General features: G+C 43.9%; 1 protein-coding gene across 1 annotated transcript in view; it reads right to left on the bottom strand.

The window, feature by feature from the left end:
• Positions 1 to 11,804, bottom strand: part of fz2 (frizzled 2) — a 98,136-nt gene extending 86,332 nt beyond the window's left edge. Inside the window, exon 1 of the mRNA XM_034330281.2 lies at positions 11,524 to 11,804. The gene's annotated coding sequence lies outside the window, so the exon portion shown is untranslated. The remainder of the gene's footprint in view (positions 1 to 11,523) is intronic.
• Positions 11,805 to 12,303: the final 499 nt, after the last annotated feature.

Below are 12,303 nucleotides of genomic sequence, written 5' to 3'. Positions count from 1 at the left end.
GTTGCTTTCGAGAATGGCTAAATAAACTCATCTACCCGTACCGTTATAGTACCGCGAGTGTAAATAACAAATAAACCAGTGTCAACTCGATATTCGTGCGAGGCGAGCAGTGATTTATGAAACAGAGCAAATGGGTGGTCGTGGGTGGATGTCGTAAATTAAGGAAGCCAACGTTCTAATCCAACCCTGTCTTACCATCTGTCGCTGGATCATTGCGCGTCGTGTCCACGCGCGACAAATTCTTTCCGTCTGATTAATTTCCTAGTGGAAATTAATCACCGCGTTGGGGCTCGCGAGACGAACGTGAACACGTCGCTACACGACCGACCGGATTCGCTCCGTTGATCTACGTGGCAGAACGCTTTAGGAGAGTGCCAGCCACCGTCACGAGGGTTTCGAATAAGGGAAAGCCAGGAAAGGGGGTTAGGGGGCGGTCTGGAACCCCTCGAAATATTGATTGACATCCGGGTGACAGATTTCGCTGGCCACACGCACACCCTTTTGCCAGCGAACTGCAACGTACACCGCTGCCAAAGCCCTACGATTGTTCCTTCTCTACTCTTTTGTTATGCTGATTTGTTGCAGCGGTGCTCAATCGGGAAGCGATCGATTCGAACGTGAACTCTTTATCTCAATTGAAATCTTTGATTGAGTAATAACTTGTTAAATTTTGCGAAAAATTAAAATCGGGGCTCTCTCCCTGGTCCGCCGTTCGAGAATTAAATAAAGAAGAAGGGAAATTCGTTCTCTCGTACGAAAAGTTGTATAAAACACTATTTTATTTAAAATACCGGTATCCGCGTTTCAGTTCTTTCACGAACACAATAAGCTCGGCTATTTGAGATAATATCTTCATCTTGCATTTATCGGTCGCGCATTCTGTATACGCTGGCAAGTGGGGGGTAAAAATCGCGAGAATCGAGAAACAGAGAGAAGCGAGAACAGGAAATCGCGGTGGGAGGGAGAGGAGAGGGTAGAAAATTAACCCCGTCGCAAGCGTACTTCAGTGGAGGAAAAAGAAAACACGCTAGTGAAATATAAAGGATACTCGAGGTTCTGTAATCGAGTTATATCTCGTAATCCCCTTTTCCGTGCCAGCTCCACGGTTCTACGCTCTTCTCATTCTACTATGAACGCGTATTATCGATTCAATACGAATAATCGACAAGAAATTTATTTATTCTCCACCGATATTAAGTTGTTCCTACCCGTACGGTAATTGAATCGAAAATTTTGATTAATCCTCGATGAAATTGAATATCAACGCAAAGATAAATCAGCATTACAGCGAAGCTCGTTTCGAAAGGTACAGTGGACCGATCGATGATTATGACAGGAAAAAATCGATGAAATTACACCGGTGGAGGATAGTTATCGAGTGGACGGGCTCGAATCAATCGAAAAATCCAATAACAGCCGGTTTCTATGAATATGAATACACGGGACGGGAAGGAGGGGTGGGTGCAATTATGCAATACGTATCGCGGACACATCGACGCGACGGTAAACTCGAAACGCCATCGGATTTCGAAACGAAAATGTAATTTCCAGCCGGGTCGACAGGACTCGTTATATTCTTCGCCGGTGGCGGGATACGATCTCGAACACGACTCGATGCACAATATTTCGATGTTCTCTCGCACGAACGACCCGTCCGAACTGATAAGGTGCAAACCCTCCGCGTCCATGTTCCACCGTGAACACGTGTACATTTAAAATCAACAAATCCTGACATTCTACCGACGTGTTTTCAAAACACGTACGAAGGTAAAATGTTTCTGGAAATTCTATCCTGATGACGTTGTTTCTCAAAGTAATGGATGGGCGAAAAGTGACTTTACAGCGTCTATCGGTTCGTTCCTGTCATTTCGACAGTCCTTATCAGTGTAGAAACGATAAAATAATGGAGCCAGAATTTATTATATTTCGATATCGTGAGCAAGCTAAGCGTAATTAAAAATAAAATACACGCGTGTCAATCAATCGACGTTGAATCGGAAAGGTTGAACGCGTTAACTTTCCCAGACAGAAATATACTTACTGATTAAATCATTGCACATGGGATAGCGCGTCGAAGAACTCGTTCCCGCTACATTAATTTATCACTTGAAAGCATCGGAACAGAAATTCTCTATTCACGTCGAGGCAAGTAAGTTTCGTCGTAGCAAGGAAGTTCCAGCAACTCGTAGCCTGGATGTGTCGCGTTAACACGTGAGAAGTGAGACGGGTTACTCGCAGCAAACTGTGGTCTCTGTTTGCCAGCTACTCGGCTATCTAATAACGTGCAATTAGCGCCGGGTCTATAATTACAATTAATACTTGGCAAGAATACCGCTTCCAACTAAACGGTTCGATAAACAGGTTCCACGACGTCTTGGAAGCACGGTCGGACACATTTAGTACACCGAATAGCATACCATCCAGGCTGATAATTCACCTGATGCGATGGAAGCTCGCCGACGAAACGTTGCGCTCGTTATCGCGTAAGGTTTCTATTTACCGTCGAGTTAGCCAGGTATAATCTGCTGCAAGGTGCACGATCTCGTGCTGGCTGTCGCAATATACCGTTATCAATACCTGGAACCGGCATAACGATTAACATAATCACTGTCTCGATGGAAAGCTGCACTCTTTCTCTTTCATCCTTTCCTTCGACTCTGCGAATGCAACGATTAACTTCTTGTATCTTGCCCTCGGATACCAACCGTATCGTAGCTCTATTATTAAGGGCTTTCCTCCGGCCAAATATTATCCCAGAAAACTTGCTGAAGCGGATCGTGCATTACCTCCGGCTGTTCCATGCGAGAACGATTCAATCCGGAATCCGATATCGTGAGGAAAGAAATTCGCCGGTCAAGAATTATTAAACTTCGAATGGCTATGACGGGTCTAACGTGACCGAAAGTGCTAAGTATAATCCTTGAAGAACGGAGCCTGGGTCAATTTAGACCCAAACTTAAGAAACATATACAAGAATACTAAATATTTAAAGGAATAGTATAAAATTTTGAAAATGAAAATAATATGGAATATAAAATTGAGGCTCTCTCCATGGTCCGCCGTTTGAGGATTCAAAGAGTTATCTACAGAAATGTCCCACATTCTCAGCTCTTTTTAAAAATAACTCCTAAACAATCGTTTCCTAGAACTCTTTAACTTACAATAATAATTTTATTCTCCATGAAACGCAGCAGTGTTCCGAAGAAAACGTTATCACGCGGAAACTTCCGTTTCGAAAGCTCTGAGAACGGTCGAGGAGAAACGTAACACGGTATATATACGCAAGAGATAAGAAAGGAAATCGTGTTGCTAGTCGGACAAAAGCGAGGCGATACGATTCTCGCGAGTCGCAGGACGATGATTGCTTATGACGGAGAAGGCAATTGAAGATGTGACAACGGCTGGACGCTTCTGAATCATGTCATACGTCAAATGAATGCTCGGAAACTGTCAACCGGTCCAATTACGTCTTCATACCAATGGCCGACCCAGCGACCCACCGTACGGTTCTCCCACGCGCAGCCTGCACAACCGGGCTCTGACAGATTCGATGGAAGCGATGAAAATTATCTGATCGGTTATTTAGCGACGTATCAACAAGCGTTTACGTCATCCTGTGCTGGACATCGAGGACCCCAAAGCCTGCTGATACAGTGTCGCACAGAAGTTCTTTTATGAACGCTTGATTGGAGGAGTCACGTCGTTGTCATCCACAGAAATGACTGTGTGAGATTTCTACTCCGATGCTCCGTTCAGAACGCGGAGGAATATTAAAATTAGAATTTTAATAAGAAAATGTAATAAAAGAACTTCTATTATAATTCATATGATTTATTAAATAAAATTATTCAATCTCTTTCAAAAATCCCTTAATTACTTAATTGACAAATTTCTATCTTAAGAACAACCGTCGTCACGTCGATCAAACACGAATTAACTTTATTAGAAACACTCTGCGAGAGCGATTCTTCGAATCTTAGAAGTACGTGATCGGAAAGGCTTAATAATTTGTGTGAAAATCTGATTTCCATTGGGAAATTCTTGGACAAGCGTGAAAGCGTTTCGGTCAGAGCGTAACGGTAGTGTCCCGTGGTTGTCACAGTAAACACCGACAGCTTTGACACTCTCGTCCCGTTAGAATATTATAAAATGACCACTTAGCAGGACGGTTCGCCGACACTGTGCTTGCGACACTCCGTACATCTTAATTCACGCGTCCGTTGGTGGCTCGACGAAATTCATGGAACTGATCGTTTCCTACGAGTCGCACAGGACTCCGTAGGTGGAAATTTATTCCAGCTCACGGATCTACCGATAATTGTCCGTTGCAGAGCACCGTGGCCAGCGATCGAAGTGTTCTCGTGCAGGCAGAACACATCCAGTGTGCGCTAGACAGAAGCACTCGGTACGAACTGGAGAGCTCGACCGTTTGGAATTCCAAATTCTCCGCCAACTATTTCCTCGATATCGCTCTCGCGTGTTCGACCCGTTTAGGCATCCAACTTTGTCGTGTTCGATTTGATTTCTAGCTACGAATCGACGCGGAGAACGTTTGTAATGATATATCAACGAGATGCTTGACTTCCTGACACGGGAGAAATTATAAAAACGTTTGTTCGGTTTGGAAAGATTTTAATGGGTGATTTGTGTTTTCTAATAATTTTCTAATGTCCTATTGGAAGATTTAGAAGATGTAATATTCAAATAAAAAAAGAAAGAAAATTTTCGTTTATTTAAATCTGATTCTTAAGTTGAAAATGGCACCTAATAGTAATGGCTAATTGATCGAACAACGAACAAATTCTCCGATAATTTCAACGGATAGCAATCGTTCACTGCATCGTATGGATTTCTTTGTTTCATACAGGCTCATTTTTATGGAACGCTACCGTGAAAGATGACTAAGAAAGATAGGAATCCCGAGGAGCGGATGAGGTGAACGGATGTTGACCCGTCCCGCGACACTCGCACGGGACGGTAATAAGAAAATCTCCGTGTCGTGTGCGGGGACAGCAGCTTCGTGGAAGCGGACGCGGGAGGAATGAGTAACGGGGGCTCGTTTGAAAATCGGAAGCGATAAATCTTCGAATCGAGCGTCTAGCCGTGTCACGTGGCGAGGCTTGACGCGAGCGAACAGACCGCGACAGACAGGTCTGCCGTCTAGGACGCGTCTCGTTCTTTCAACGACCGATAAATCGGCGGTTAAACGCTCGTAAAACTCGCACCCCAAAAGCCACTTGTCGCGTTCGTACGAGCTGGGGTTGTCGCCGACCACCGTCGCTCATCTTCGTACATCCTTCGACCTGGTTACGACGTATATAACGAATTAACGGCGCCACCCGTTGCGCGTCCGAGGGTGGCACCGTTTCCGGGGGACTCGATAAAAGAAGGCACGAGCCGCTGCTTTGCTTCGTTTACCAACTTAAGTATCTGGTAATGGTCGTTCGGGATAGTTTACGATATTAGATAATGCGGAAAGGGTCTCGTAAAATTCGGTACTACCCCTCTTACTTTCACGAATATCTTAACAGTCGCGTGCGACCATTTGTGCATTATACTCTACCAGCACAGCTGCTTTAATTTTTGCAATTTTACAAGTTTCATTTTATACCTAATGGAAGATTTGTAAAGATAATCGAACGGATAAGTGAGGTTTACTGGTGAAAATTACTAATAATATCAATTCTTTATTCTGATCGCACCGTTAACGGTGAGAGTTAGAATAAGAATTCCCGTTGCCTAAAATCCTTTGTCGCGAGGATACCTTCGATAGTATGCCCTTTTGTTTTTGTTTATGACACCCCCAAGTTGGAAGATTTTCCCTTAATCGTTTGTCTATTTTGAATTTTCTAATAGATTTTTTATACAATTATATCTGATAGCTTTCATTAATTTTCATTATTTTCACAGACCGTCAAAATGTTTCAATATTTTTATCAAGTGTCTTGTACTATGGTCACGAAGACTGAATCGATAAGCAGTGACACGCAACGCGTGTTGTTCACACCCGTGTGTTTCGTTAGACACTTAGGCGAATACAGCATCGCATCGATACGTTTGAACAGAGTAGGAGGACAAGCTGCAAACCTCTTTACGCATCCAGGCCGAGGACTTGGCTATGACAACGACACACGGTTCTATGGATCCTCGAGCGCGTGAGACTGAACAGCCGGTGAATCGAGACACTCTAGACACCTAAAGTACTCTACACCGGCTACGAACGCAATGAAACGATGTATCCGCTGACGAGGCACCGAGTTTTTTCATTTCTACACGACTAATCCCCGCGTAGTCTTGCCGGTAGAGCTCGTTCAGAAATTTCATCGATTTCGTACCCGAGTTCTTTCCACGTTCTTATCGAACGACTTGCGAAGAGGTTCGCGAGAGACACGGAGATAAGGGAAAACCAATCTGGCTTCACCGTACGGGGAATCGTTCTAAAGCAAACTTTAGGGGAACACGGGAGCCTAAGCAAATCTTTTGCTACATAAACCTACCGTGACGGTAGATATTCTCGCGATAAAGAAACGTTCGAGCCATCGATCTTTGGCTTTCGGTATGTTGCTAGAATTTGTCATGTAGATAGGATTGAAAAATTGTGTCGTTCGCGAGATGTGTACTCTATTTTCGGGGCTTGATGGGTATAGCAAAATGATGCAAAGATTGCGTGGACTTTCTGTTATATTCTATGTATAGAGAGATTGCTGCGTATGCTCTAGAAATTCTCGTCCATTAAAAGAGCAGACTGTCCCTACGCTTCGTGCATTTAATTCCGATCCATTCTTCGGAGAGCTGACCCAAATATGTCAACGCCTCTTTCATTTTTCTTTTCGTTTGATTTAAAAGATATATCGACTCGAGGAGTAATAATTTCACGATTCGAGTTTGAAATAATTTTTGCTAGAGAACAGAGAATCGTTTTGATACCAGTTTCTGCAGAGCTGAATTTATTCGAGAACCAGTTCGATAAGACGTGTATCGATCCTTGAATTATTATCTGGCAAACAGAACAGCCGCAAGGGAGGCGCGCGTGAATCGTGGTAACGTTCTATCGTACGTATCCAAATATTGGTCCATTACGGGATCATAATGCTCCCTCACCTCGTGTATCAAACTCTCGTTCCAGCCTGCGCAGAGTTTGCACACGGATGAATAAGGAAGAGTTCGCGTGTGTACACGCTACTCGAAGTGCAATTCTAATCTAGGCCACGTTTCCTTTTGTATCCTGTTATCGGCTCTTGCACCTCGTACAATGGTAGCCGAGAACACAGTGTAGTACAAATTGAATTTCTCTTTAACGCATCTGTTGAATGAAGTCTTCCTTCAACGTATTAACTGAGAAAATTTATACGTCGTTCTGTGTCGGATACACATATTCATTTTCGAATATCAGTCTCTTGGAAAATTCCTCTGACGAAAATTGTATAAATTTTTTAGCCGAAAGCTTTGGTCGCTTTACGACGCTTTACAGACGCGAGTACTACTACCCTTGCTGTTTACAATAATACACCGAGAGATATCCGCATCCGGTCCTTTCAAAGTATTATCCTCCGCGAAGAGCCTTTCCCTCTTTTTCCTGTATGTTTTGAATATCCGTCTCTTGAGCGAGCTTTTCCCTACTGCTATTTCCGAATATCGCGACCTCAGTGATTCCTCTGGTTTTTCTCCAGGAATACCACTCGACGAAGTATCACGGAATCAGAGTATCATCATTTCAGTCTGTTCGGTCGTATTTAAATACAATAATTTCCAAGAAAGAATTTTGAAAAAGTCTGAACAGAGTCTAACATAGATTCTTTTCTAATTTCTTATTAATTAAAAAAAGGCTAAATTATAACAAATTGTATCTGTCTAAATAGTTATCGCGATTAGATCCTCAGCCAGCGACTATTAATCGTGCATCATTCTATTCCGAATATTCAGCGAATTACACAATAAACAGTAAAGAATATGACTGGAAGTTATATTTCAATTTAAGCTGCGTCGTATTATTGATTTCCGCCCTTTGTGTCGCGTGATCAAGAAAATTGCCATGGTGCTAGCGAGGAAGCACATCAATGCCAGGAAACGAGCTTCATGGAAGAGGGGATGGTGATGCACCTACCCCTGAACGGAGAGTGCACCGTTCGACGTGGATAGAGTAACTGCATCGACCAAGAAGTTCAGCTTCGCTAGCTAACGATCGGCAAATCACTGCTCTAGCTGAATCGTGAATTTTCTACGCGGTGATTAGAAGTTGGTTCGTACCAGCATCGGTCTATCTAGCATCTATGAGAGATCTTGGACAATACAGAGGGTCAGACAGTGAATCGTGGCATTTATTGAGGTGTTATCGAATGAAACTGTAAAAACTTGGAAAGATTCCACGAGGGATAGAAATAATCCAAAAGAAGATTGCTTTGTGCTGAGTGTAATAAATCATACAAGGGTGATACTGCGAAATGTGTGTTATTGACCCTAGTAGTCTGAATAGGGAGGAGTTTCTTGCCTGAAAGTCATCGTAAGTTATATTGGAATAACTCAATCACAAGCACCTGATTAATGGAACTAATAACTGTGAAAACAAAACACTAATTAATATCATGAAAATGAATGGAATTAATACCTCTAATTTTGAAGCTTTTCTTTACCTACCCCTTAAAATCTTATTTATTCTCTCAAACCGTATTTTATTTAGAAATAATCGTATTCGAAGAGAATAATTGGCTTCTTAAATTTAACACACATAATACACCCCTGACTTGTGCGACACACTCCGGGCTCTCCGTTTCCTCAACCCCATCACAATAAATAGAGGTGGCAATTTAAAGCTGGGGCGATCACGCAATTAAGTGGTTCGATTTTCGCGAGAAACCAACGTCAGCAGCGTCGCCAGGCAAGCCGGCAAACGGCAACGAGGGTAAACTATGACGAAGAGAGGAAGAGTAGAGGGAAGGAGGTAGGAAAAAGAGAAAATACAGAATACGCCGTCCCGTGGGATCTGTTGGGTATTGTTGAGGGGGTTGTTTGCTTCGTCGCCCGTCGTTCGAGGGCGCCACCATTTTCCCTCTCTCGCACACCTACCCTTCCTTTCGTCCCTTCTACGCCACCTCTGTCCATTCCTCTTGTCAGGAAGGGAAGAGGGGCACCTTTTCATAGAGGGGGGTAAGCTCGGCTCTGTCACTCGGTGATGGATGATTCTACCCCAACGCGATCAATTCGCCTGCCACGCGTGTACACGCCTCGGGGGTGAAACTCACCCTCGCGCACCCTCGGCTCTGCCGCGCCGCGAATCGCGCTGCTTCCGACCGATCTAGCGGAAAGACGAATTTCTTCGATGGTTACGTGCCTCCGTACAGGGGAGCCGTGGAAAAAAAATTGTATCGTTAAGAGGAAAATTTCAGAAAAACGAACGAAAAGAGTCGGGAAAGTAGAATGATCGTCGGGATGGAATTTTCGGAGGAAAGTGATACCGCGTTTACAAACAGGGGGTGCAAAGAAATATAAAGAAATAACCAGAAACTCTTCCTTAGGGGTGACTTTTCTCCGAGCTCAGAATATAAGGTTTTATTTAATAATTTTGAACCGGAAATCGCTTTTTGTATCCATAGAAATTTGAATAACACCATAGCGTGATGAGACGCAGAATTTTTTGTTAAATATTCAAGTTATTGTAATACTCGGTATACAGAATTTCTAAAGAAGCGGAAATTTCGATTTACCATGGCTTTCTTGTTCAAACTACCTCGATATCAGCTGGCTACCGATGCTGAAAACGTTAATGATAACGATTCATCTTTTCAGCTTGCGGGCTGTAGCCGGATCTTCCTCCTACGTTGCTCCGCCTGCACCGCTCCGAGGCGCAATCTAATTTGCATAGTAAATTTTAATCAATCTAACCGCGAACCGTAATATAGAGACGCGTGTATACGTGTACACAGTGTTATGTAGATCACGGCGTGTACACGCTGTGCGTGGCGCATGCCAGGTATATACGTGTACACGATCCGTCTAGCTAGTCGGGAATTTGCGTTTCTCGCTCGCCATCGCCTCGTAATTACTTTCCTCTGCCGGCTGTACGTCAATTCAAATTGCTTTCGAATTACCTAACGCTACGCGGAAAGGGACGCGGCCAAAGCGATTGGTGCAGAGAGCAAAAGAAACGGGTGGAAAAAAAAGGGGGAAGAAAATGGAAGGAAAAGCAGAGTCTATGGGCAACGATGAAGAAGGAACAAAGAGAGAGAGAAAAAAGAATGTGGAAGGAGGACGAGTAAAAAAGAGGGAAAACGAGGAAGATACTCTTCTGTGTATCCACGACGTGCTCCTCGTAACAAGCTCGAGAATTACTCGGCCGACGTTACGCTGCCTGGTTACATAGCCACAGGCGTTTAGTTCATCGCCGATGGTGCCTGCCAGTCCGACCTGCCTAAAGAACTGAAACGACGGTTCTTTGGATTATCGTAGCGCGACAAAAGATAACGGGCGCTTATCGCGCGCCGGAAACAGGGAGAAAAATTCTCTGAAAACTCGCTACAGCCGCATTGTTGTACCGCGCGTACGCTCGCGCTTCTCTTCCGACCGGTTCACCGCGAGCAATCGCGTTTCTACAGGCAAACGATTCACTCTGTCAAAACGATAAATTGTATTCTACCATTCAGGCTAACATTCGACGATTTTTCCCTTAAATCACCGTTCCATACCACTGTCGACCTTTGTCGAATTGAATAGTATCGAATGGCAAAGGCTTGAAAGAAATATTTACTAGCTTTCAATTCAATTCCTTTTTGAATTAGATTTATATCATCTTCAAATATAACGCCTTATTGAACAGGTTGACTTTTGTTATTTTTAAAATCACCTGGCATAGAATGTTTAAATTAAATTAAATGATGGTTTAGGAAACAGTAAGATAAGAGTAATCTGAAATTCAAAGTGACGTTGCCTACTGCTAATGTACAACATTAGTTCTGGCACGCACCTGATTATCTATTAATCTACACCGTGTTAACGGCGATTAAAAATAGCGAGTAACAAAAAAGAAACGCTGGTCATTACCCTCGCGCACGATCTCGTGGATAACTAAAAGCATGAAAGCGGCAGGGGGAGGTTTCACGTTCGCGTGATATCGACGCTATGATCGATTATCCATTTACATGAAATTACGTCGGACAATACGACTATTCTAGAATTTCACGGAAGCAGAAACAAAACTTGGCTCGGTAAACGCGATCGCGTTAATTAGCCGTTGGTTAATCACCGTCGTAGCTCATTTCACCCCTATAGAACCTGGCTATTTATTCTACCAACGTTGCGATTCTAACTGCGACCATTATTTGTCCGATAAAATACAATCCAATCGTTCAATTTTGACAGACTTAGCCAGCTAGAACGATCCGTCGCAAAGCGGCAAAACGGGGAATTGAAAGTCGCGCACTTTGCTCCGAACTGTCAGCGTTCTTTAAAAAAAAAACATGACAACTCCGCGTTTGAATTTTCGTTTCTATCGAACGTTACTAGGCTTGAGACTATAATTTTATTACTCACCTTAGATGAAAAAGAAATACACGGATCAAAGGCTGGAAACACTGCGAGCACAACTGTTTTCTTTCCCCGTGAATCCGCTCGAAATCACAAATCGAACGGGTTCGTTTTCACCGGCACGCACGTGACGAAGAAAAACAAGCGTACCCGGAGGGGGTTGTTTTCGAACACTCGACGGGGCGATACTACTTCCGGCACTTTCGGTGCTAACCGTGTTCTCTTTTCTTTGTGTATACGTATACATATAGGTGTCGGTTAACCTTGAAAAGGCAACCCGGTTGCGACGATACGCGAGGCTGTTTTGGGTGGCGTGCTGGTGCAGCGAGAGCGCGACTTCTGTTACGCCTCCTGGTGACTAACGCGGGAAGCAGAGAAATCGATAGAATGACCCCGGCACATGCGTGTCTCGTGTCCCTTTGGGTTCGGAGACCGCGTAGCGGACCCGTAGGAGGAAGCAGAAAAGACGAAGAAGAAGCAGAGGAGAGAAGCACCACCATCGGCAAGGAAGATGAAGAAGAACGGTACTAGACGTCTCCCCCGAAGTAATGGGAATTTCTTTTCCCGTTTGCCGTCTCTGTCCTTCTTTTTCTTTCTTCTTTTTTTTATTTGTCTTTCTTCCTTTTTTTTTTTCAAGGCTGCCTCTGTTTCTCATCCTCGAACTACCCTTACCCACCATCACCACCCTCGCGCAACCCTATCCCACGACTCTTTGCTCGTCGTTGAAACACCCTTACGACTTGTTTCTCCTTTGGCCGCGGAACCGCCTTAACAACAAAGGCTAAG

The sequence above is a fragment of the Osmia lignaria genome, chromosome 2 (assembly GCF_051020975.1).
Source record: "Osmia lignaria lignaria isolate PbOS001 chromosome 2, iyOsmLign1, whole genome shotgun sequence".
Lineage (NCBI taxonomy): Eukaryota > Metazoa > Arthropoda > Insecta > Hymenoptera > Megachilidae > Osmia > Osmia lignaria.
The sequence above is the reverse complement of the archived record's forward strand: the minus strand, read 5'-3'. Positions and strand labels throughout refer to the sequence as shown.